Here is a 26167-nt window from a genome sequence, read left to right as displayed (position 1 = left end):
TAGGTTTACACATAGCCCTTTATTTTACTAAGCTCCATGTACCTATCTGAAAGTTTCTTAAAAGACCCTATCGTATCCACCTCCACCACCATTGCAGGCAGCTCATTCCACTCACTCACCACTCTCTGAGTAAAAAACTTACCCCTGACATCTCCTCTGTACCTAATCCCCAGCACCTTAAACCTGTGCCCTCTTGTGGCAACTATTCCAGCCCTGGGAAAAAGCCTCTGACTATCCATATGATCAATACCTCTCATCATCTTATACACCTCTATCAGGTCACCTCTCATCCTCCATCACTCCAAGGAGAAAAGGCCAAGGTCACACAACCTCTTCTCATAAGGCATGCTCCCCAATCCAGGCAACACCCTTGTAAATCTCCTCTGCACCCTTTCTGGATGAAACGCTGAAATGTCTCCACCCAAGCAAGGCTGCAGGCCCGGATGGTGACAGCCCCAGGGTGCTCAAAGCCTGTGCCCCCCAGCTATGTGGAGTACTTCACCATGTCTTCAACCTGAGCCCGAGTCTCCACAGGCTTCCTGTGATGTGGAAGGCGTCCTGCCTCGTTCCTGTACTGAAGATGCCGCTCCCCAGTGGCTCCAATGACTACAGACCAGTGGCATTGACCTCCCACATCATGAAGACCCTGGAGAGACTTGTTCTAGAGCAGCTCCAGCCTATGGTTAGGCCACACTTAGACCCCCCTCCAGTTTGCCTATCAGCCCCGACTAGGAGTTGAGGATGCCATCATCTATCTGCTGAACCATGTCTACACCCACCTGGACAAGCCGGTGAGCACTGTAAGGGTCATGTTTTTTGACTTCTCCAGTGCATTCAACACCATCCGCCCTGCTCTGCTGGGTGAGAAGCTGACAGTGATGCAGGTGGATGCTTCCCTGGTGTCATGGATTATTGATTACCTGACTGGCAGACCACAGTACGTGCGCTTGCAACACTGTGTGTCAGCAGCACTGAGGCTCCACAGGGGACAAACCTGTCTCCCTTTCTCTTCACCATCTACACCTCAGACTTCAATTACAACACAGAGTCTTGCCATCTTCAGAAGTTTTCTGATGACTCTGCAATAGTTGGATGCATCAGCAAGGGAGATGAGGCTGAATACAGGACTACGGTGGAAAACATTGTCACATGGTGTGAACAGAATCATCTGCAGCTTAATGTGAAAAAGACTAAGGAGCTGGTGGTGGACCTGAGGAGGGCTAAGGCCAAGGGGTCAGTGTGGACATAGTGAAGGATTACAAATACCTGGGGATACAAATTGACAATAAACTGGACTGGTCAAAGAACACTGAGGCTGTCTACAAGAAAGGTCAGAGCTGCCTCTATTTCCTGAGGAGACTGAGGACCTTCAGCATCTGCTGGATGATGCTGAGGATGCTCTACGAGTCTGTGGTGGCCAGTGCTATCATGTTTGCTGTTGTGTTCTGGGGCAGCAGGCTGAGGGTAGCAGACACCAACAGAATCAACAAACTCATTCATAAGGCCAGTGACGTTGTGGGGATGGAACTGGACTCTCTGAGGTTGGTGTCTGAAAAGCGGATGCTGTCCAAGTTGCATGTCATCTTGGACAATGACTCCCATCCACTTTATAATGCACTGGTTAGGCACAGGAGTACATTCAGCCAGAGACTCATTCCACCAAGATGCAACACTGAGAGTCATAGGAAGTCATTCCTGCCTGTGGCCATCAAACTTTACAATTCCTCCCTCGGAGTGTAAGACACCCTGAGCCAATAGGCTGGTCCTGGACTTATTTCCACTTGGCATCATTAACTTATTATTATTTAATCATTTATGATTTTATATTGCTATATTTCTTCACTATTCTTGGTTGGTGCAGCTGTAACAAAACCCAATTTCCCTTCGGATCAATAAAGTATGTCTGTCTGTCTATGGTTTCCACATCCTTCCTGTAGTGAGGCAACTAGAACTGAGCACAGTACTCCAAGTGGGGTCTGACCAGGGTCCTATATAGCTGTAACATTACCTCTCGGCTCCTAAATTCAATTCCACGATTGATGAAGGCAAACACACTGTACGACTTCTTAACCACAGGGTCAACCTGCGCAACTGCTTTGAATATCCTATGGACTTGGATCGCAAGATCCCTCTGATCTTCCACACTGCCAAGAGTCTTACCATTAATACTATATTCTGCCATCATATTTGGCCTACCAAAATAAACCACCTCATACTTATCTGTGTTGAACTCCATCTGCCACTTCTCAGCCCAGTTTTGCATCCTATCAATGTCCCGCCGTAACCTCTGACGGCCCTCCACACTATCCACAACACCTCCAACCTTTGTGTCATCTCCAAACTTACTAAGCCATCCCTCCACTTCCTCATCAAGGTCATTTATAAAACTCACGAAGACTAAGGGTCCCAGAACAGATCCCTGAGGCACACCACTGGTGACCAAACTCTATGCAAAATATGACCCGTCTACAACCACTCTTCGCCTTCTGTGGGCAAGCCAGTTCTGGATCCACAAAGCAATGTTCCCTTGGATCCCATGTCTCCTTACTTTCCCAATAAGCCTTGCATGGGGTACCTTATCACATGCCTTGCTGAAATCCATATACTCTACATCCACTGCTTTTCAATAGACAATAGGTGCAGAAGTAGACCATTCGGCCCTTCGAGCCTGCACCACCATTTTGAGATCATGGCTGATCATCTACTATCAATACCCGGTTCCTGCCTTGTCCCCATATCCCTTGATTCCACTATCCATAAGATACCTATCTAGCTCCTTCTTGAAAGCATCCAGAGAATTGGCCTCCACTACCTTCTGAGGCAGTGCATTCCACAACCCCACAACTCTCTGGGAGAATAAGTTTTTCATTAACTCTGTCCTAAATGACCTACCCCTTATTCTCAAACCATGCTCTCTGGTACTGGACTCTCCCAGCATCTGGAACATATTTCCTGCCTCTATCTTGTCCAATCCCTTAATAATCTTATATGATTCCATCAGATCCCCTCTCAATCTCCTTAATTCCAGTGTGTACAAGCCCAGTCTCGCTAACCTCTCTGCATAAGACAGTCCAGACATCCCAGGAATTAACCTCGTGAATCTACGCTGCACTCCCTCTACAGCCAGGATGTCCTTCCTTAACCGTGGAGACCAAAACTGTACACAACACTCCAGGTGTGGTCTCACCAGGGCTCTGTACAAATGCAAGAGGATTTCCTTGCTCTTGTACTCAATTCCCTTTGTAATAAAGACCAACATTCCATTAGCCTTCTTCACTGCCTGCTGAACTTGCTCATTCACCTTCAGTGACTGATGAACAAGGACTCCTAGATCTCTTTGTATTTCTCCCTTACCTAACTCTACACCATTCAGTTAATAATCTGCCTTCCTGTTCTTACTCCCGAAGTGGATAACCTCACACTTATTCATATTAAACGTCATCTGCCAAGTATCTGCCCACTCACCCAGCCTATCCAAGTCACCCTGAATTCTCTTAACATCCTCATTACATGTCACACTGCCACACAGCTTAGTATCATCAGCAAATTTGCTGATGTTATTCTCAATGCCTTCATCTAAATCATTGACGTAAATTGTAAACAGCTGTGGCCCCGATACCAAGCCCTGTGGCATCCCACTAGTCACCAACTGCCATTCCGAGAAACACCCATTCACCGCTACCCTTTGCTTTCTATCTGCCAACTAGTTTTCTATCCATGTCAATGTTTTCCCCCCGATGCCCTGAGCTTTGATTTTACCCACCAATCTCTTATGTGGGACCTTATCAAATGCCTTCTGAAAATCGAGGTACACTACATCCACTGGATCTCCCCCGTCTAACTTCATGGTTACATCCTCGAAAAACTCCAACAGATTAGTCAAGCATGATTTACTCTTGGTAAATCCATGCTGGCTTGGCCCAATCCTATCACTGCTATCTAGATATGCCACTATTTCATCTTTAATAATGGACTCTAGCATCTTCCCCACCACCGATGTTAGGCTGACAGGTCCATAGTTCTTTGTTTTCTCCCTCCTTTCTTAAAAAGTGGGATAACATTAGCCATTTTCCAATCCTCAGGAACTCATCCTGAATCTAAGGAACATTGGAAAATGATTACCAATACATCTGCAATTTCCAGGGCCACCTCCTTTAGTACGCTAGGATGCAGACCATCTGGACCTGGGGATTTGTCAGCCTTCAGTCCCATCAGTCTTCTCATCACCATTTCCTTCCTAATGTCAAACTGTTTCATTTCCTCTGTTACCCTATGTCCTTGGCCCATCCATACATCTGGGAGATTGCTTGTGTCTTCCTTAGTGAAACCAGATCTAAAGTACTCATTAAATTCTTCTGCCATTTCTCTGTTTCCCATAACAATTTCACCCAATTCATTCTTCAAGGGCCCAACATTGTTCTTAACTATCTTCTTTCTCTTCACATACCTAAAAAAGCTTTTGCTATCTTCTTTTATATTCCTGGTTAGCTTGCGTTCGTACCTCATTTTTCTCCCCATATTGCCTTTTTAATTAAGTTCTGTTGTTCCTTGAAAACTTCCCAATCATCTGTCCTCCCACTCATCTTAGCTCTGTCATACTTCCTTTTTTTTTAATGCTATGCAATCTCTGACTTCCTTTGTCAACCACTGTGGCCCCTTTCCTCCCTTTGAATCCTTCCTTCTTTGGGGGATGAACTGATTTTGCACCTTGTGCATTATTCCCAAGAATACCTGCCATTGCTGTTCCACTGTCTTTTCTGCTAGGCTATCCGTCCAGTCAACTTTGGCCAGCTCCTCCCTCATGGCTCCATAGTTTCCCCTGTTCAACTACAACACTGACACCTCCGAGCTGCCCTTATCCTTCTCAAATTGCAGATAAAAACTTATCATATTATGATCACTACCTTTTAATGGCTCCTTTACTTCAAGATCGCTTATCAAATCCTGTTCATTACATAACACTAAATCCAGAATAGTCTTGTCCCTAGTCGGCTCTTGTACAAGCTGTTCCAAGGATGCATCCCGTAGGCACTCTCCAAACTCCCTATCCTGTGGTCCAGCACCAACCTGATTCTCCCAGTTCACCTGCATGTTGAAATCCCCCATAACTACTGCAACATTACCTTTGCCACATGCCAATGTTACCTCCCTATTCAACTTGCACCCAATATCCATGCTACTGTTTGGTGGCCTGTAGACAACACCCATTTGGGTCCTTTTGCCCCTACTGTTCTTCAGTTCTATCCACACAGTCTCTACTTCTCCTGACCCTATGTCCCCCCTTGCAAAGGACTGAATCTCATTCCTCACCAACAGGGCCACCCCACCCCCTCTGCCCACATTTCTGTCCCTACGATAGCATGTATACCTTTGTACATTCATTTCCCAGGTCTGATCTCCCTGAAGCCATGTCTCTGTTATCCCAACAACATCTTAGTTACCCATTTGCACCTGGGCTTCAAGCTCATCCGCCTTATTCCTGACACCATTCATTCAGATAATGAATTTTTAGCCCATTTCTGTGTTTAGTCACATCTTCAAAAGCATCAATCAGGCTCGTAAGGCATGACCTGCCCTTGACAAAGCTATGCTGACTACTCCTAATCATATTATACATCTCCAAATGTTCATAAATTCTGGCTCTCAGGATCTTCTCCATCAACTTACGAACCACTGAGGTAAGATTCATGGTCTATAATTTCCTGGGCTATCTCTACTCCCTTTCTTGAATAAAGGAACAATATCTGCAACCCTCAAATACTCCAGAACCTTTCCTGTCCCCATTGATGATGCAAAGATCATTGCCAGAAGCTCAGCAATCTCCTCCCTCGCCTCCCACAGTAGCCTGTGGTACATCTCATCTGCTTCAGGCAACTTACCCAACTTGATGCTTTCCAAAAGCTCTAGCACATCCTCTTTCTTAATATCTACATGCTCAAGCTTTTCAGTCCACTGCAAGTCATCACTACAACCACCAAGATTCTTTTCCATAGTGAATACTGAAGCAAAGTATTCATGAAGTACCTCTGCTATCTCCTCCGGTTCCATACACACTTTTCCACTGTCATACTTGAAAGGCCCTATTCTTTTATGCCTTATCCTCTTGCTCTTCACATACTTGGAGAATGCCTTGGGGTTTTCCTTAATCCTGCCTGCCAAGGCCTTCTTATAGCCTTTTCTGGCTCTCCTAATTTCATTCTTAAGCTCCTTCCAATTAGCCTTATAATCTTCTAGATCTCTAACACTACCTAGCTCTCTGAACCTTTTGTAAGTTTTTCTTTTCTTCTTGACCAGATTTATTACAGCCTTTGTACACCATGGTTCCTGTCCCCTATCATAACTTCCCTGTCACATTGGAATGTACCTGTATAGAACTCCACACAAATATCCCCTGAATATTTGTCAATTTCTTCTGTACTTTTCCCTGAGAACATCTGTTTCCAATTTCCAATTTCCTGCCTGATGGCCTCATAACTCCCCTTACTCCAATTAAACACTTTTCTAACTTGTCTGTTCCTATCTGTCTCCAATGCTATTGTAAAGGAGATTATAATCACTATCTCCAAAATGCTCTCCCACTGAGAGATCTGACACCTGACCAGGTTCATTTCCCAATACCAAATTAAGTACGACCTCTCCTCTTGTAGGCTTATCTACATATTGTGTCAAGAAACCTTCCTGAACACACCTAACAAACTGCACCCCATCTAAACCCCTTTCTCTAGCGAGATGCCAATCAAAATTTGAGGAATTAACATCTCCCATCACAACAATATTATTATTAACCTTTCCAGGATCTGTTTCCCTATCTGCTCCTCGACATCCCTGTTACTATTGGGCAGCCTATAAAAAGCACCCAGTAAAGTTATTGACCCCTTCCTGTTCCTAACCTCCACCCACAGAGACTCCATAGACAATCCCTCCATGGCATCCACCTTTTCTGCAGCTGTGACACTATCTCTGATCAACAGTGCCACATCCCCACCTACTTTGCCTCCTTCCCTGGCCTTTCTGAAACATCTAAAACCCGGCCCTTAAAGTAACCATTTCTGACCCTGAGCCATACAAGGCTCTATAATAGCCACCACATCATATCTCCAAGTAATGATCCACGCTCTAAGCTCATCCGCTTTGTTCACAACACTCCTTGTGTTAAAATAGACACATCTCAATCCTTCGGTCTGAGCGCATCTCTTCTCTATCACCTGCCTACCCTCCCTCTGCACTGTCTACAAGCTTTCTCTATTTGTGAGCCAACCTCCAACCCAGTGTAAACTCTCCCCAGTAGCCTTAGCAACCCCCCTCCCCCACCAGGATATTGGTCCCCCTGGGATTCAAGTGCAACCCGTCCTTTTTGTACAGGTCACACCTGCCCCAAAAGAGTTCCCAATGATCCAGAAATCTGAATCCCGGACCCCTGCTCCAATCCCTCAGCCACATATTTATCCTCCACCTCATTCTATTCCTATTCTCACTGTCGCGTGGCACAGGCAGTAATCCCGAGATTACTACCTTTGTGGTCCTGCTTCTCAACTGCCTTCCTAACTCCCTGTAGTCTGCTTTCAGGACCTCTTCCCTTTTCCTACCTAAGTCATTGGTACCAATATGTACCATGACCTCTGGCTGTTCGCCCTCCCACCGCAGGATATTTTGGACGCGATCCGAAACATCCCGGACCCTGGCACCTGGGAGGCAAACTACCATCTGAGTTTCTTTACTGTGTCCACAGAATCGCCTGTCTGACCCCCTCACTATAGAGTCCCCTATCACTACTTCCTTCCTCTTCCCTTCCCTACCCTTCTGAGCCACAGGGTCAGACTCTGCCAGAGGTATGGCCACTGCGGCTTCCCCCAGATAGATGTCCCCCCCAACAGTACTCAAACAGGAGTACTTATTGTTGACGGGTACTCTCTAGTACCTAACTCTTACCCTTCCTCCTCCTGACTGTGACCCACCTGTCCGTCTCCCATGGCCCTGGTGTGACCACTTGCCTGTAACTTCTTTCTATCATCTCCTTGCTTTTCTGACTAGGTGAAGGTCATTGAGCTGCATCTCCAGTTCCCTAACTCGGTCCCTCAGGAGCTGCAGCTCAGAGCACCTGGTGCAGATATGGCCATCCGGGAGGCTGGGAGACTCCAGGACCTCTCCCAATTGACACCGAGCACAGAAAACTGGCCTCACACACATACTACCTCCTTTCCGCAAATAACACAGTTAAACCCACCTCGCCTCGTCCCGTTACCACCTAAGCCCTTCGAGCCAAAGCCCTATCACTTCACTGTCCGCGCAAACGCTGCCCACTGGTTAGGGTGGTCCCCTTTTCAAACTTTTCACACTCTACTGGCTGACATCACGCGCCTGTGCAGTCTCGCCTCTCTGTTACCCCGGTTAGTAAAAAAACTCCCTTTTCGCTTCGAAAAATCAGCCGTTCGCTCGCAACCTTCTTGTACTGCTGCTGTAAAGTTAACAAATTTCTTGACATATGCTGGTGATGTTAATTCTGATTCTGATATGGGTCTCTATTGTGGACTGAGAGTGGGACAGGAGCAGGGAGAGGGGAATCATGATTTGGAAAAGGGAAATAGAGGTGGGGGGGAAGAGGAAAATACCAGAGAGACATTCTGTAATGATCAATTGTTTGGAATCAAATGACATTATTTGGTGTCTCAGGGCTACGTGTGTCTGCACCCACAGTACCCCCACCCCTGGCACTCCTGCTCTGCCACCTTTCCCAAATATCCCACAGCACTCCACCCTCACTATTCCCAACATCTTTTGCTCCTGCCAGATTTACAAGCCAGTTCTCCCAATACAGTACTGTGCAAAAGTCTTAAGCACCAGAGCCATATATTGTATATGTGCCAGACTTTTGCATTTACAATACATTTCTGGAATTGTTAGAGATTTTAAGGTTTTTTTAAACTCTTTCAAGCACTGGATAAGATATTTGTTGCCCAGTTCCATCAAGTTATGTGTATCCCAGCTGGTGCAGAGTTTGAATAAAGCGGCACTGTACTAAACAACTGTCTCAAAGTGACAAACTTTGACCCTGAGCTCTGGGGAGCAACTGGAAGCCTGGTGGCCAATAATGAAATTAATTTCAAGTTATGTCCAAGAAACCAAATTTGAAGTGTACAAAATGTTGTTAGACTGAAGTAAATATTGAGATAGGGAGTTCCTCAGGGTAAGATTTAAAATATGCCTTTTTATGTTTGGGGTTGTTCTTTTTCAGCAAGTTCCAGCAGGAATTAATTAAAAAATATGATTTCTTTTTAAAGAAGTAATCATCAAGATATAAAACTCTGATGTAGCAATAGAATATACATGATATTTCTCTTTGCCTCTCACTGTAATAACTTGCCCAAGTCTTAAAGTGCCTTACAAGATCATAAAATTCACTTTGGAATGACACATCAAAACTCTGCCACACAATATAATCTTTGAAACTACAGAATATGAATGGAACCAACCCTTCTTGCACGCAAGCAAATGAATTCCTAAGCTCAAATCTTCCACATAAAGGTGGAAATTTGATTGTCTGGTGATTATAACTCACATCAGGAACAAAGTCCCTGCAAGTAAATGACAATAAAAGTGCCAGAGTTTTTCACAATCGTGATGTGACTAGAATTTCAATTGTGCCACTGCTAGCATCAGGTAGGATGTGCCCAAATCTGAACACCCACACTACCTGTTCAAACAGCTACTTTCCTACAACCATTGGGTTCCTGAGATGACCTGCCCCACCCTAACCCTTCCTCAGCAATGGAGTAAGTTGGACCAGCTCTTACATTACCATGGATTTGTCTCTGATTATGACTTGTTTTTGCACTGTCTTATTTTTACACAGTGCTCCCTCTCTTCACTGTATTGTAGAAGGTACATATATTCTGTGTGTTGTCTGCTCCTATATGTCTATGATTGGTATTGGAAATGTTTTATTATTGTTGCATAGACCAAGTTAAATAAAAAGCTTGTCTTGTGTACTGTTTATCCAGATCAAACCATTGCACAATGTATTGAGCTAGAAAAAGATAAACTAATAACAATGCAGAACGAAGTATAAAATCTACCAAGAAAGTACAGTGCAGTAATAAACTACAAGGTCATAACAAAGTAGATTATGGGGCCAAGAGTCCTCCATATTGTATGAGGGCCATTCAAGATAGAAACTGTCACTGAGCCTGGCTGTTTTCAGAATTTTGTATCTTCTGTCTGACGGGAGGGGCGAGAAGAGAGAGTGTGGGTTAGAAGGGGATTTTGATTATGCTGGGCTGCTGTACTGAGACAGTGAGGCATATGGACAGTCTCCATGGAGGGGAAGCTGGTTTCCATGATGTTGAGCTGTGTCCAGAACCCTCAGCAGTCTCTTACAGCAGCTGCCAAACCAAACCGTTATCAATTCCAATTGATGCTGCTGCAAGCAGGTTTTCATTGTACCTGTACTTCACTTACTTTACCTAGTTCACAAATGTCTCGCTAACAAATAAATCAGCCATTCCTACATAGTCTGGCCTACAGTCCGTGGCCACTTTATTAGGTACACCTGTACACCTACTTAATGCAAATAATCAGCTAATCATGTGGCAACAACTCAATGCATAAAAGCATGCAGACATGGTCAAGAGGTTCACATCAGACAGGAGCAGAAATGTGATCTAAATGACTTAGACTGTGTTGATGCCAGATAGGGTGGTTTGAATATTTCAGAAACTGCTAATCTCCTGGGATTTTCTTTTGCACACAACAGTCTCTAGTTTGCAAATAATGGTGGGAAAGACAAAAAAAAATCTAGTAAGCAGCAGTTCTGTGGGTTAATGCCAATCAGAGGAGAAAGGCCAGACTGATTCAAGCTGACAGGAAGGTGATAGTAACTCAAATAACCACGCATTACAACAGTGGTGTGGAGAAGTATATCTCTGAAAGCAGAATACATCGAACCTTGAAGTGGATGGGCTACAGCAGCAGCAGATCATGCACATGCATTCAATGGCCTCTTCATTACCTAATAAAATGGCCAATGACTATATGTCATTCCAGAACACAGCCATGACATTGCTTCTTTAAGATTTAAAGTAAATCTATTAAAGTATATGTTACCATGCATTACCTTGTGATTCATTTTTCTTGCAGTTAAAAGAACAAAATAAATATAATAGAAATTTACAAAAATGAAGACTAACAAACAGCCACTGTGTAAAAGAAGACAAACTGCAAATAAAAATAATACCGAGAACATGTAAGTGTTGTTGAAAGTGAGTCTGCACGTTGTATAATCGGTGCAGAGTGGTTATCCATCAGGAGACTGATGATTGCAGAGTAATAACTGTTCCCAAAGCTGGTGGTGTGGAGCCTGAGGCCTCCGTGTAACCTGCTTGATTGCAGTTGCAGGAAGAACTGGGTGGTAGGGGTCCTCAATGATGGATTCTGCTTTTTTGTGACAGCGCTCCGTGTGAATGTGCTCAATGGGTGGGTGGGCTTTAACTGGGATGGACTGGGCTGTGCCATCTCTTTCTGCAGACTTTTCTATACCCAAGCATTAGTTTTACCATGATACAACCAGTCAGGATAATCTCCACTGTATGTGTCTAGAAATTTGTCAACGTTTTTGGTGAAATGCCATATCTATGCAACCCTCTTGTAAAATGGAGGTGTCGCAGGGTCAGAAAAGTACAGCACAGAAACAGACCCTTCAGCCCATCTAGTCCACGCTGAAACTATTTAAACTGCCTAGTCCAGTCAACCTACACTGGGACCATATTGTCCATGTGCCTATCTAAATTTCTCCTATAAGTTGAAATTGAGCTCATATGCTCCATTAATGCTGGCATCTCATTCCACACTCTCATGATCCTCTGTGTAAAGAAGCTTCCCCTCATGTTCCCTTAAATTTTTCTTGTTTCACCCTTAAACCATGACCTCACTGGAAAAAGCCTTGTTTTTGCCCTATCTATACCACTCATTATTTTGTATACCTCTGACAAATTTCCTTTCAATCTTCTATATTCTATGGAATAATGTCCTACCCTATTCAGTCTTTCCTTATAGCTCATGTCCTCCAGACCCAGCAACGTCATTGTAAGTTTTCTCTGCACTCTTTCCACCTTGTTTACATCTTTCCTGTAGTTAGGTGACCAAAACTGCACAAAACACTCCAAATTAGGCCTCACCAACTTCTTATAGGATTCAACCATAACACCCCATCTTCTGCACTCAATACGTTGATTTATGAAGGTCAATATGCCAAAGGCTTTCTTTATGACCCTATCTATCTGTGACACCATTTTCAATTAATTATGTACCTGTATTCCTAGATCCCTTTGTTTTACCACACTCCTCAGTGCACTACCATTCACTGTGTAAGACCTACCTTGGTTGGTCATACCAAAGTGCAATACCCCACAGTTGACTGCATTAAAATCCAGCTGCCATTTTACCAGCTGATGCAGGTCCTCCTGCAAGCCATGATGGACTTCCTCACTGTGCACTACACCCCCAATCTTGGCGTCATGAACTATTTTGTTAAGCTGGTTAACCACATCATCATCCAGATCATTGATATACCCCTTGGAAGTTTCCATGTTTTACTGTTTTACAACATTGTATCAGTGTGGATTTAATTTGGCTTTTTGACACTGATCAACAGTAAAGGACTCTTCTATGTCAAAGTGAAAACAGATCTCAAAGTGATCTAAATTAATTAAAAATATAAAACACAAAATAATTGATTGCATAAGTATTCAATCCCTTCTAGTCAGTATTTAGTTAGATGTACCTTTGGCAGCAATTCAAACCTTGAGGCTGTGTGGATAGGTCTCTATCAGTTTTGCACATCTGGACACTATAATTCTTCCCCTTTCCGCTTTACAAAACTACTCAAGCTCTGTCAGATTGCACGGGGGTAATGAGTGAACAGCCCTTTTCAAGTCTAGCCACAAATTCCCAGTTGCATTGAGGTCTGGACTGTGACTTGGCCATTCCAGGACATTATCTTTGTTGTTTTTAAGCCACTCCTGTGTAGCTTTGGCTTTATGCTTGGGGTCATTGTCTTGCTGGAAAACAAATCCTCTCCAAAGTGCAAGTTCTCTTGCAGACTGCATCAGTTTTCCTCCAGGAGTTCCCTGCATATTGCTACATTCATTTTACCCGCGACCTTCACAAGCCTTCCAGGGCCTGATGCAGTGCTGCATGCTTCATGGTAGGGATGGCGTGTTTTTGATGATGTGCAGCATTAAGCATTGTGTTAGTCTGATGGCCAAACAGCTCAATTTTGGATTTATCAGACAATACAGCCTTCTTCCAGCTGACTCCAGAGTCTCCCACATGCCTTCTGGCAAACTCTAGCCGAGATTTCATGTGAGTTTTTTCAGCAGTGGTCTTCTCTTTGCTACTCTCCTATAAAACTGCAACCCAGACAACAGTTGTATGCACAGTCTCTCCCATCACAGCCACAGAAGCTTGTAACTCCCCCAGAGTTATCATAGGTTTCTTAGTGGACTCTCTCACTAGCCCCTTCTTGCACAATCATTCAGTTTTTGAGGATTGCCTACACGAGGCAGATTTACAGTTTTGCCATATGCTTTCCATTTCTTGATGATTAACTTAACTGCATTCCAAGAGATAGTCAGTGACTTGGAAATTTTATTTTATCCATCTCCTGACTTGTGCTTTTCAATAACCTTTTTACAGAGTTGCTTGGACTGTTCTTTTGTACTCATGGTGTAGTTGCCAGGATGCCAGTAGTGGGACCTTCCAGACACAGGTGTATTTTTACCACAATCAATTCAAACACCTTGACTGCACTCAGGTGATCTCCATTTATCTGATAATGTGACTTCTAAAGTCAATTGGCAGCAGTGGTAATAATTTGGTGTGTTGTATTAAAGAAGGTGAATATTTGCACAATCAATTATTTTGTGATTTATACTTGTAAGTAATTTATATCATTTTGTAGAGACCTGTTTCCACTTCAACATGATACAGTCTTTTTCAATTGATCAGTGTCAAAAAAGCCAAATTAAATCTGTGATTTAATGTTGTAAAACAATAAAATATGAAAACTTCCAAAGGGGGGGGGGGTGAATATTTTTTAGAGGCACTGTAGATGAAAAACAACAATGGACCCAGCACCAAACCTGGCAGCACACCAACTTGTCTTAGGCCTCCAGTCAGAGAAGCAACCTTCTACTACCACTCTCTGGCTCCTCACACAAAGCCAATGTCTAATCCAATTTTCTATCTCATCTTGAATGTTGAGCGATTGAACCTTCTTGACCAAATTCCCATGTGGGACCTTGTCAAATGCCTTGCTAAAGTCCATGTGGATAACATCAATTGTCTTGCCTTCATCCATTTTCCTGGTAACTCTATAAGACTGGTTAGTCATGAAGGCTTTGGCTCAACAGGCTTAGGTGATAACGGGATGAGGCAAGGTAGGTTTACCTGTGTTAACTGCAGAAAGGAGGAATATGTATGAGGCCGGTGTTCTGTGCTCAGTGTCAAATGTGAGAAGTTCTGAAGTCTCCCAGCCTCCCGGATGGCCATATCTGCACCCGGTGTGTCGAGCTGCAGCTCCTAAGGGACCACGTTAGGGAACTGGAGTTGCAGATCGATGACCTTCATCTGGTCAGGGAGAGCAAGTAGGTGATAGAGAGGAGTTACAGGCAGGTGGTCACACCGGGGTCACGGGAGACAGACAAGTGGGTATTAGTCAGGAGAGGAAAGGGGAAGAGTCGGGCACTAGAGAGTACCCCTGTGGCTGTACCCCTTAACAATAAGTACTCCTGTTTGAGTACTGTTGTGGGGGGGGGGGGGCAGCCTACCTGGGGGAAGCAATAGTGGTCGTGCCTCTGGCACAGAGTCCGATCCTGAGGCTCAGGAGGGTAGGAAAAGGAAGAGAAAGGCAGTAGTGATGGGGTCTGTATAGTTAGGGGGTCAGACAGGTGATTCTGTGGCTGCAGGAAAGGAACTCAGATGTTAGTTTGCCTCCCAGGGTCTGGGATGTTTCAGATCATGTCCACGATATCCTGCAGTGAGAAGGAAAACAGCCAGAGGTCGTGGTACATAGTGGTACCAATGACATAGGTAGGAAAAGGGAAGAGGTCCTGAAAACAGACTACAGGGAGTTAGGAAGGCAGTTGAGAAGAAGGACCGCAAAGGTAGTAATCTTGGGATTACTGCCTGTGCAACGTGACAGTGAGAATAGGAATAGAATGAGGTGCAGGATAAATGCGTGGCTGAGGAATTGGAGCAGGGGTCCGGGATTCAGATTTCTGGATCATTGGGAACTCTTTTGGGGCAGGTGTGACCTGTACAAAAAGGACGGGTAGCACCTGAATCCCAGGGGGACCAATATCCTGGCGGGGAGTTTGCTAAGGCTACTGGGGAGAGGCAGTTGGCTCACAAATAGAGAAAACTTGGAGACAGTTTGTGAGGGAGGATAGGCAGGTAATAAAGAAGGGGCGCACTCAGACCGAAAGATTGAGATGTGTCTATTTTAACACAAGGAGTGTTGTGAACAAAGTGGATGAGCTTAGAGTGTGGATCAGTACTTGGAGCTACGGTGTTTTGACCATTACAGAGACTTGGATGGCTCAGGGACAGGAATGGTTACTTTAAGTACCGGGTTTTAGATGTTTCAGAAAGGACAGGGAGGGAGGCAAAAGAGGTGGGGGCATGGCCCTGTTGTTCAGAGATAGTGTCGCAGCTGCAGAAAAGGTGGACGTCACGGAAGGATTGTCTACGGAGTCTCTGTGGGTGGAGGTTAGGAACAGGAAGGGGTTAATAACTCAACTGGGTGTTTTTAATAGGCCGCCCAATAGTAACAGGGATATCGAGGAGCAGACAGGGAAACAGATACTGGAAAGGTGTAATAATAATAGAGTTGTTACGGTGGGAGATTTTAATTTTCCAAATATCGATTGGCATCTCTCTAGAACAAGGGGTTTAGATGGGTGGAGTTTTTAAGGTGTGTCCAGGAAGGTTCCTTGAGACAATATGTAGATAAGCCAACAAGAGGAGAGGTTGTACTTGATTTGGTATTGGGAAATGAACCTGGTCAGGTGTCAGATCTCTCAGTGGGAGAGCATTTTGGAGATAGTGATCATAATTCTATCTTCTTTACAATAGCATTGGAGAGAGATAGGAACAGACAAGTTAGAAAAGTGTTTAATTGGAGTAAGGGGAATTATGAGGCTATCAGACAGGAACTTGGAAGCTTAAATTGGGAACAGATGTTCTCAGGGAAAGGTACGGAAGAAATATGGCTAATGTTCAGAGAATATTTGTGCGGAGTTCTGCATAGGTACGTTCCAATGAAACAGGGAAGTTATGGTATGGTACAAGAACTGTGGTTTACAAAGGTTATAGAAAGTCTAGTCAAGAAGAAAAGAAAAACTTACAAAAGGTTCAGAGAGCTGGGTAATGTTAGAGATCTAGAAGATTATAAGGTTAACAGGAAGGAGCTTAAGAAGGAAATTAGGCGAGCCAGAAGGGGCCATGAGAAGGCCTTAGTGGGCAGGATTAAGGAAAACCCCCAAGGCATTCTACAAATATATGAAGAACAAGAGTATAAGACGTGAAAGAATAGGATCTATCAAGTGTGACTAGGATAATTAGGAGTAGACAGCATCGTTTTGTAAAGGGCAGGTCGTGCCTTACGAGCCCGACTGAATTTTTTGAAGATGTGACTGAACACATTGATGAAGGAAGAGTAGTAGATGTAGTGTATATGGATTTCAGCAAGGCATTTGAGAAGGTACCCCATGCAAGGCTTATTGAGAAAGTCAGGAGGCATGGGATCTAAGGGGACATTGCTTTGTGGATCTAGAACTGGCTTGCCCACAGAAGGCAAAGAGTGGCTGTAGACGGGTCATATTCTGCATGAAGTTTAGTGACCAGTGGTGTGCCTCAGAGATCTGTTCTGGGACACTCACTCTTCATGATTTTTATAAATGACCTGGATGAGGAAGTGGAGGGATGGATAGTAAATTTGCTGATGACATAAAGGTTGGAGGTGTTGTGGATAGCGTGGAGGGCTGTCAGAGGTTACAGTGGGACATTGAAAGGATGCAAAACTGGGCTGAGAAGTGGGAGATGGAGTTCAACCCAGTTAAGTGTGAGGTAGTTCATTTTGGAAGGTCAAATATGATGGCAGAATATAGTATTAATGGTAAGATTCTTTTGAGTGTGGAAGATCAAAGGGATCTTGAGGTCCGAGTACATAGAACACTCAAAGCAGCTGCACAGATTGACTCTGTGTGTCATGGTCCCATCTGGCAATTCCCCATTACCTCTTTAATTGGGCCCTAACCCCCTTGCCTGATTTCCAATTGTTCTCAATTCAGCAAATTACATACACCTGCTTCCCATCAGGAACTGCAGGATAAAAACCCTGGAAACACAACAAGCAACTGCCATTTTGTTGGTTGACTCTGGTGTGAGTAACTATGTTTCATGCTTCTTAGGACTGCCAATTCTAAGTCTAGCATTGCTGCTGGATACTGATTCCATGCTTGCTATGTCAAGAATACCTCCTGACTCTGCCTCCATGCCTGTGTTCTGCACTTGGGTCTGTTCATGGCCACACCTATGTAACAGAATGAACTTAGTGGACATGGATCCTATGCAACAGGCCCCTGCCAGTCTGGGCTACCTACTGTGTGCCCATGACCAACTACTTATGGGGGTCATGGAAAACCTTAGGATGCTGCCCATGAATGTACGGAAGGTCAGTGAGCAAGTGGACTGAGTTTCTGCTTACCTTTCTCCATCCCCTCCAAGAATCCTGACTACCCAAACTACACGGCTTGGGATGGTGTCACCCCTGGGATCAGCAACACTGTCCCCTTGAGAGCCATACGTCCCCAAGCCTGATCCCTAGTTGGGGACCTAGGGAGGTGTTGGACCTTCCTGTTACAATGCTCTCTGGTCTTTGAGCAACAGCCACGTACCTGCACTTCAGATAAATTCAGGATTGCATAAATTATGGGGCTGTTACAAGGGGATGCCTTGGCTTGGGTATCTGTGATTTGGGATAGCTAACCAGAGGTTTGTTCCTCCCCCTCCTTTGTTGCTGAAATGAGGAAGGTCTTTGAACAACCCATTTGCAGTAAGGACGCCGCTAAACGCTGCCGACTCTTTGTCAGGGTTCGCGAACCATAGCAAAGTATTCCATTGAGTTCCCAACCTTAGTTGCAGACTCAGGATGGAATGACAAGGTCCTACCGGAGGTGTTCCAACAGGGCCTCTCAGACATGATAAAAGATGAACTGGCAGCGAGGGACAACACGGACTGTCTGATCTCTCTAGCCACTAGATTGGATAATCAACTTCAAGAGCAGCTGAGAGAAAGAACCAGTCACCCCGCTCCTCGGGGAAGCCCACGGTCCACCTTATCAGCCCCAGTCAGCCTCCCTTCCTCAGCCGCTCCAAGTGTAGCTGGGCTCCGACTGTCCCCACCACCCTGGGGGAGGAACTGATGCAGCTGGGACAGAACCAGCTCTCCCCGGCCAAACGACTGGAGGTGGGGAGCTGGGGATTGTTTCTACTGTGGCCAGCCAGGACATTTCTGGGATATCTGCCCTTAGTGGTCAAAAGAGAGGGTACCAGTGAAAAAGGTCCTGCTGAGCCAGAAGACACTCCCTTCAGCCCCCCAGACCCGGCTACCGTGAATTACCAATGACAGTCTCTGTCCCCATCTGCTTTGGTGGATTCTGGAGCCGAGGGCAATCTGCTGGACAAGGACATAGTTACCTCGCGAGCTGCTAATTACCCCCCTGGAGGCCCAGGCCCTGGACGGAAAATTGCTGGCTTGGGTGACCCACTCTATGCTGCCCCTGAACTTGATCCTATCTGGCAACCGTTGGGAGGAGGTATGATTCAGTTTCATTCGTTCACCTCAAGCCCCGGTAGTTGTAGGCTATCTATGGCTGACCCAATGTAATCCCCACATTGACTGGTCTACCGGGAGCATAGCCAAATGGAGCCAGTCTTGCCATGCCAACTGTCTGCCATCAGCCCCATCTACCAGGGAAGCTACCGGAACCCGTCGATTTGTCCCGAGTCCCCACAGAATACCATGACCTGGGACCAGTATTTAGTAAACAGCTGGCCCTTTCCCTGCCTCCGCACCACCCGTATGATTGTGCCATTGACCTTCTCCCTGGGGCCTCGCTACCCACCAGTCGCCTTTTTAACCGATCCTGACCGGAGAGAGGCCATGGAGAAGTACATCAGCCATTCCCTCACAGTGGGCATTATCAGGCCTTCATCTTCCCCTGTAGGCGCCAGTTTCTTCTTTGTAGAAAAGAAGGAAGAGTCGGTTCATCCTTGTATTGATTACAGAGGCCTAAACAGTATGACAGTTAAGAGTAAGTAGCCTCTACCCCTCATTAGTTTGGCTTTTGAACCACTGCATGGAGCCACCATTTTCTCAAAGCTGGACCTTTGTAATGCCTACCATCTAGTCAGGGTGAGGGAGGGAGTAGAAGACAGCCCTTAATACACCCCTGGGCCACTTCGAATATTTGGTCATGCCGTTTGGCCTCACCAGTGCTCCTGCCATTTATCAAGCCCTCATTAATGACGTACTGAGGGACTTTATTAAATGCTTCGTATTCGCTTACCTCGATGAAATCCTGATATTTTCTAGCACCCCCCAAAACCAAGTTCACCATGTCCGTCAAGTCCTCCAGAGACTGAGAAAACCAGTTATTTGTGAAGGTGGAGAAACATGAGTTCCGAGGGGGCCCGAACCCCCTTGCCTGTTTTCCAATCATTCCCAATTCAGCAAATTACACACACCTGCTTCCCAGAATAACTGCAGGATAAATACAGCAAGGAACTGCCAGTTCATTGGTCAACTCTGGTGTGAGTAACCTCGTTTCATGGTTCTTAGGACTGCCAGTTCTAAGTCTAGCATCACTCCTGGATACCGATTCCACGCTCTCTACGTCAAAAACGCCTCCTGACCCTGCCTCCGTGCCCATGTTCTGCACTTGGGTTCATCCACCACCACGCCATGTAACGCTGGTTAAGAAGGCATATGGTGTATTGGCCTGCATCAATCATGGAATTGAATTTAGGAGCTGAGAGGTAATGTTGCAGCTATATAGGACCCTAGTCAGACCCCACTTGGAGTACTGTGCTCAGTTCTGTTCTCCTCACTACAGGAAGGATATGGAAGCCGTAGAAAGGGTGTAGAGGTTTACAAGGATGTTGCCTGGACTGGGGAGCATGCCTTATGAGAAAAGATTGAGTGAACTTGGCTTTTTCTCCTTGGTGCGATGGAGTGGGACCTGATAGAGACAAGATGTGACAAGATGATGAGAGGCATTGATCGTGTGGATAGTCAGAGGCTTTTTCCCAAGGCTGAAATGGTTGCCACAAGAGGCACAGGTTTAAGGAACTTGGGAGCAGATACAGAGGAGATGTCAGGGATAAGTTTTTACACAGAGAGTGGTGAGTGTGTGGAATGGGCTGCCGGCAACAGTGGTGGAGGCAGATACGATAGGGTTTTTTAAAAGACTTTTGAATAGGTACATGGAGCTTGGAAAAATAGAGGGCTATGGGTAACCCTAGTAATTTCTAAGGTAGGAACATGTTTGGCATAATTTTGTGAGCGAAGGGCATGTATTGTGCTGTAGGTTTTCTATGTTTTTATGGTACAGTTTTACCGCTGGCTGGTGGTGATGTAGTAGGGTACAGTTTTACTGCCTACTGATGTTATTGTATTTTGCATTCTTAGCTTTCAGAAGGCATCATTAAGACTTGGAAACACTGGAAAGCAAGGGAAAGATAAGATTATACTGCTAATATTCTGCTGCCATTATTTTTGTGACTGTATGTACCAGTGTAGCTACGGTATATATACTGGGTGCTGTGCTTGACTGTGTTTTGCACCTTGGCCTGGAGGGAGACATTTCTGTTTAGCTATAACCGTGTGCATGGTTCAATGTCATTTGCACATCAACTTGAATGTAAACTTGTACTTGCCACCAGTTAACATAATATAATCTCATTCCAGCTTAAGAAGATGATGCAGATGACTATTGATGACGTGGGGATTGCTGAACTGTTGGAGATAAGGTGCATGGGGAATGCTGAGCTGTTGGAGAATACTTGCATGCTGGTTTATATAACCAAATAATGAGGAGTATAGATAGGGTAAATGCAAGTATGTTTTTTCCCCACTGAGTTTGGGTGAGATTAGAACTAGAGGTCTTGGTTTAATGGTGAAAGTTTGCCCTGTTTCCTTCAACAGTGGCTACACAGAAAATCCTTAGGTTAAAACAGGATTCTATTCCTGAGGACTGTTCATCAGCTGAACTGTTAAAAATGGGAAATAGACAGAAACAGCTGCGATGGGAGAACAAGCAGGCACTGGAAGAACTGCAGCCAGCCCATCATAGTGTGTGAGTGAGCCTGCTCTGCCTATCACTATCCAGGTCCCAGAGGTTTTGAGGAGGGAAGGTACACAGAATTACCCCATTCCCACTCACAGAAAATGTTTGCAGGCCCACAGCAGTTGGAAAATCCATCCCTGTCCATCCTGCGGGTCATCTGAATGATGGTTTATAAGTACAGACTATCCATCAGCTGGCATTTAAAAATCAAGGCAGACCTGCACTGGGGTTTCTTAAATGGAAAACCTGCTTGGGGTGTATTGATGCCATGAAAGGTGCCATGTAAGTGTAAGTTTTTCTTTCATTTTGAGGATTCGCTTTTCAAAGCTGCTTTAAGCTAAAATCCCAGTTGAAGCATCAGCTCACTCTGCAGGGCCAGTTACAGATTTGGTTTCCAAATGACTGCATTATCTTTCAAAGTGCAGAAATATGCATCAGGCTTGAGAAAAAGATTCATTTTCTAATTTGGGTTTCTAGCTATCTCATCAGCTAAAACTATGAAAAGTAACATTAATGATAAAATATGTCACTATTACAAGTAGATAAAATTTATGGTATGAGTAACACAGAGAAGATCCTTTTGTTACATGAACCTTGATATAATTTTGCTCTTGAAAGCACTGGTAGCTGGAAGCCATTTAAACAAACCTATCATACTGGACATTCCAAACCCATCCTGGATGTTCTCTCTCCCGCGGAGCTAGCTGAAGACGATGGCACATCACAACGGTAGTGAAGGAGACGGAAAGCTGCAGCAGTGAAGGGTCCCCAGTCATCTTGCATTCCATGCCACTGGACCCTGACCCGATCCGTCAAGGACCATGTGTTGATTGCCCACACATCAGCCTCTCCATATTAACCAAAGTCACACCCAGTCATTCTCCCCATGAGGGAATCTACCCTAACATCATCGGTGTGGATCCCGGATTGGCCTCTACAGCCATCTGAATACCCAATAGACAACCCCTTTGGAGAACTTCAAACACAACTCAAGTGATCGCTATACTATTGTCATATGTATGTACAGACTCAATGACAAACCTACCTAGTGTTGCTGCCTCACCAGCTCAGGCCTCTGTTGTGTGTGGAGTATGTACATTCTCCCTGTTACTGCTTTGTTTTTCCCAAGGTGCTTCAATCTTCTCCCATTTCCCAAACTCAGTTAACTAGCCACTGAAAATTACTACTTGTTTATATAGTTGACAAGTGAAAAAGAGCAGGTTGCAGGGTTATGGGGGAAATGAGGAAGAAAAAGTGACTGGTAAAATTATTCTGATGGACAGGATGTACTGAATATTTCATTTCTGGTGGTAGTACGGGAGTCAACAATATGTATCAGCAAAGCAATGCCTATTTTCACACTAATTGTGCCACCGTCCCAAGTGTGCATTTCTTTTTTGGAAATATTGATTTTGTGAAACTATAGATTAAAGTATAAACCTTCCCAGGTAGAACAATATTTTAAGACTTGGGGGTAAAATGATGCCAGAGAAGTTTCATCTTTTAGAACAGGGGTTCCCAACCCTTTTTTACAAATGGGACCCCCACCATTAACCAAGGGGTCTGTGAACCCAAGGTTGGGGACCTCTGTTTTAGAAAAATGTTATCTTGGGTCAGAGCTGAAGATCCATATCACAGAGAGAAGATAGTAAATCATGTAAACACACATTAATTTCATGTCAGTAGATTATCTGAGCTACATTCCATTCCATGTATTTTAATAAGAGGTACCTGCTCTGGATGCATTTCTGAGAACATACTGTACTGTGCAAAAGTCTTAGGCACATATAAAAATCTGTAAAGTGAAGATGCTTTCAGAATAATGAAGTTTCTAAATATCAAAAAGATACTATAAGGAGCAGTAAACAGTAAAAAACTAAATTAAATCAATAATTGGTTTAACTACCCTTTGAATCAAAACTGCATCAATTCTCTTGGGTTACACCGTCATGCAGTTTTATAAGAAAATTGGTAGGTTTTTCCAAGCATCTTGGAGAATTTGCCACAGTTCTTCTGCAGACTTTGGCTGTCTTGTTTTCAACAGGTTTACTATACACCATCAGGATAGATCTATAGAGCCTCTCAAACTCAGAGGTGGAGGAGTATGCCTCCTGATCAACTCTTCTTGATGCACAAATATATCAGTGCTGTCACAATTCTGCTCACCAGACCTGGAATATCTAACCACAGGAGTTCTCTGGGGTCATTTTCGTAGCAGTTTACATTCCACCTCAGGCTAATGTTAACCAGGCTTTAGATGATCTGAGCAATGGAATCAACATGCACAAAACAGTGCAGCCTAACGCCTTCACCATTGTTTTGGAAGATTTTAACCAGGACAGTCTGGAAAAAAAAATCACTAAGTAACGACCATCAACAAATCACTTGCAATACCAGAGGAAACAAAACACCAGACCATTGTTACACCACCATCAAAAATGCCTGCTGTGCTATTCCACTCCCTCACTTCAGGAAGTCTGATCACCTGGCTGTACTTCTACTCCCTGAGTATCAGCAGAGAAGGAAAACTGCAGCACCAGCAGTGAGGACCAAGGAAGTATGGACAAGGGAAGCACAGGAGGGCCTAGAGGACTGCTTCGAATTTGTAGACAGGGATTCATCTTTGAACCTGGATGAGTATAATGCGGTTGTTACCAACTTCATTAAAACCTGAGTGGATGAGTGTGCGCCTACAAAGACTCACTGTATATTCCCAAACCAAAAGCCGTGGATGAACCAGGAGGTTTGTCATCTGCTGAAGGCTAGATCTGTGGCATTCAAGTCTGGTGACCCAGGCCTGTACCAGAAAACCAGGTATGATTTGCGGAGGGCGACTTCAAGGACGAAGAGACAATTTCATACCAGGTTGGAGGCAACATTGGATGCACGGCAACTCTGGCAGGATCTCAAGACAATACTTCCTACAAAGTGAAACCCAATAGCATGAATGGCAGTGATGCTTCACTATCAGATGAACTCAATACCTACTATACCTGCGTTGAAAGGGAGAATATAATTACAGCTGTGAAGATTCCTGCTGCACCTGATAACCCTGTGATCTCTGCCTCAGAGGCCGATGTTAGATTGGCTTTAAAGAAAATGAACCCTCACAAGGCGGAAGGTCCCAGTGGAGTACCTGGTAAGGCTCTGAAAACCTGTGCCACCCAACTAGCGGGAGTATTCAAGGACATTTTCAACCTCTCACTGCTACAGGCGGAAGTTCCCATTTGCTTCAAAGAGGCAACAATTATACCAGTGCCTAAGAAGAATAATGCGAGTTGCCTTAATGACTATCGCCCGGTAGCATTCACATTGACAGTGATGAAATGCTTGGAGATGTTGGTTATGACTAGACTGAACTCCTGCTTCAGCAAGGACCTGAACCCATTGCAATTTGCCTGTCACCACAATAGGTCAACGGCAGACACAATCTCAATGGCTCTCCACACGGCTTTAGACCACCTGGACAACACACACCTATGTCAGGATGCTGTTCATCAACTATCGCTCATATTTAATACCATCATTCCCACAATCCCGATTGAGAAGTTGTAGAATGTGGGCCTCTGTACCTCCCTCTGCAATTGGATCCTCGACTTCCTAACCGGAAGACCACAATCTGTGCGGATTGGTGATAACATATCCCCCTCTCTGATGATCAACACTGACGCACCTCGGGTGTGCGCTTAGCCCACTGCTCTACTCTCTCTATACCCATGACTATGTGGCTAGGCATAGCTCAAATACCAACTATAAATTTGCTGACGATACAGCCATTGTTGGTAAAATCAGAGGTGGTGATGAGAAGGTGTACAGGAGTGAGATATGCCAACTAGTGGAATGGTGCCGCAGCAACAACCTGGCACTCAACATCAGTAAGACGAAAGAGCGGACTGTGAACTTCAGGAAGGGTAAGACAAAGGAGCTCATGTCAATCCTCAGAGATCAGAAGTGGAGAGAGTGAGCAGCTTCAAGTTCCTGGGTGTCAAGATCTCTCAGGATCTAATCTGGTCCTAACATATCGATGCAGTCATAAAGGAGGCAAGACGGTGGCTGTACTTCATTAGGAGTTTGAAGAGATTTTGCATATCAACAAATACACTCAGTAATTTCTATAGTTGTACTTTGAAGAGCATTCTGACCGACTGCATCATTGTCTGGTATGGAGGGGCTACTGCACAGGATCAAAAGAAGCTGAAGAAGGTTGTAAATCCAGTTAGCTCCATCTTGGGAACTAGCCTACAAAGTCCTCAGGACATCTTCAGGGAGCAGTGTTTCAGAAAGGCAGCGTCCATTATTAAGGACCCCCAGCACCCAGGGCATGCCCTTTTCTCACTGTTACCATCAGGTAAGAGGTACAGAAGCCTGAAGGTACACACTCAGCGATTCAGGAACAACTTCTTCCCCTCTGCCGTATGATCCCTAAATGAACATTGAAGCTTTGGATACTACCTCACTTTAAAAAAAAATACAGTATTTCGGTTTTTGCACATTTTTAAAAATCTATTCAATATATGTAATTGATTTACTTGTTTATTATTATTTTTGCTCTGCTATTTTGAACTGCTGTTAAGTTAACAAATTTCACGTCATATGCCGGTGATAATAAACCTGATTCTGACAGCCTCTGTGGAGATGTTACCATCCAAAATCATATAAAAATCTATGGTGTCCATGTCTTTTGCACAGTACTGTACTTTACTGGTGTTATATTTCCATGAGGTCTGAATTGAAATGCCCTCTGAAAGCCTTATTAAATTCAC

At 44.6% G+C, this 26167-nt stretch overlaps 1 protein-coding gene across 7 annotated transcripts in view; it reads right to left on the bottom strand.

Moving 5' to 3' along the window:
- LOC132398301 (monocarboxylate transporter 2-like) overlaps positions 1 to 26167 on the bottom strand; it is a 244881-nt gene that overhangs the window by 15818 nt on the left and 202896 nt on the right. The window lies entirely within an intron of this gene.

This window comes from Hypanus sabinus, chromosome 8 (genome assembly GCF_030144855.1).
Source record: "Hypanus sabinus isolate sHypSab1 chromosome 8, sHypSab1.hap1, whole genome shotgun sequence".
NCBI classification, from domain to species: Eukaryota; Metazoa; Chordata; class Chondrichthyes; order Myliobatiformes; family Dasyatidae; genus Hypanus; species Hypanus sabinus.
This window is presented reverse-complemented; position numbering and strand designations above follow the sequence as displayed.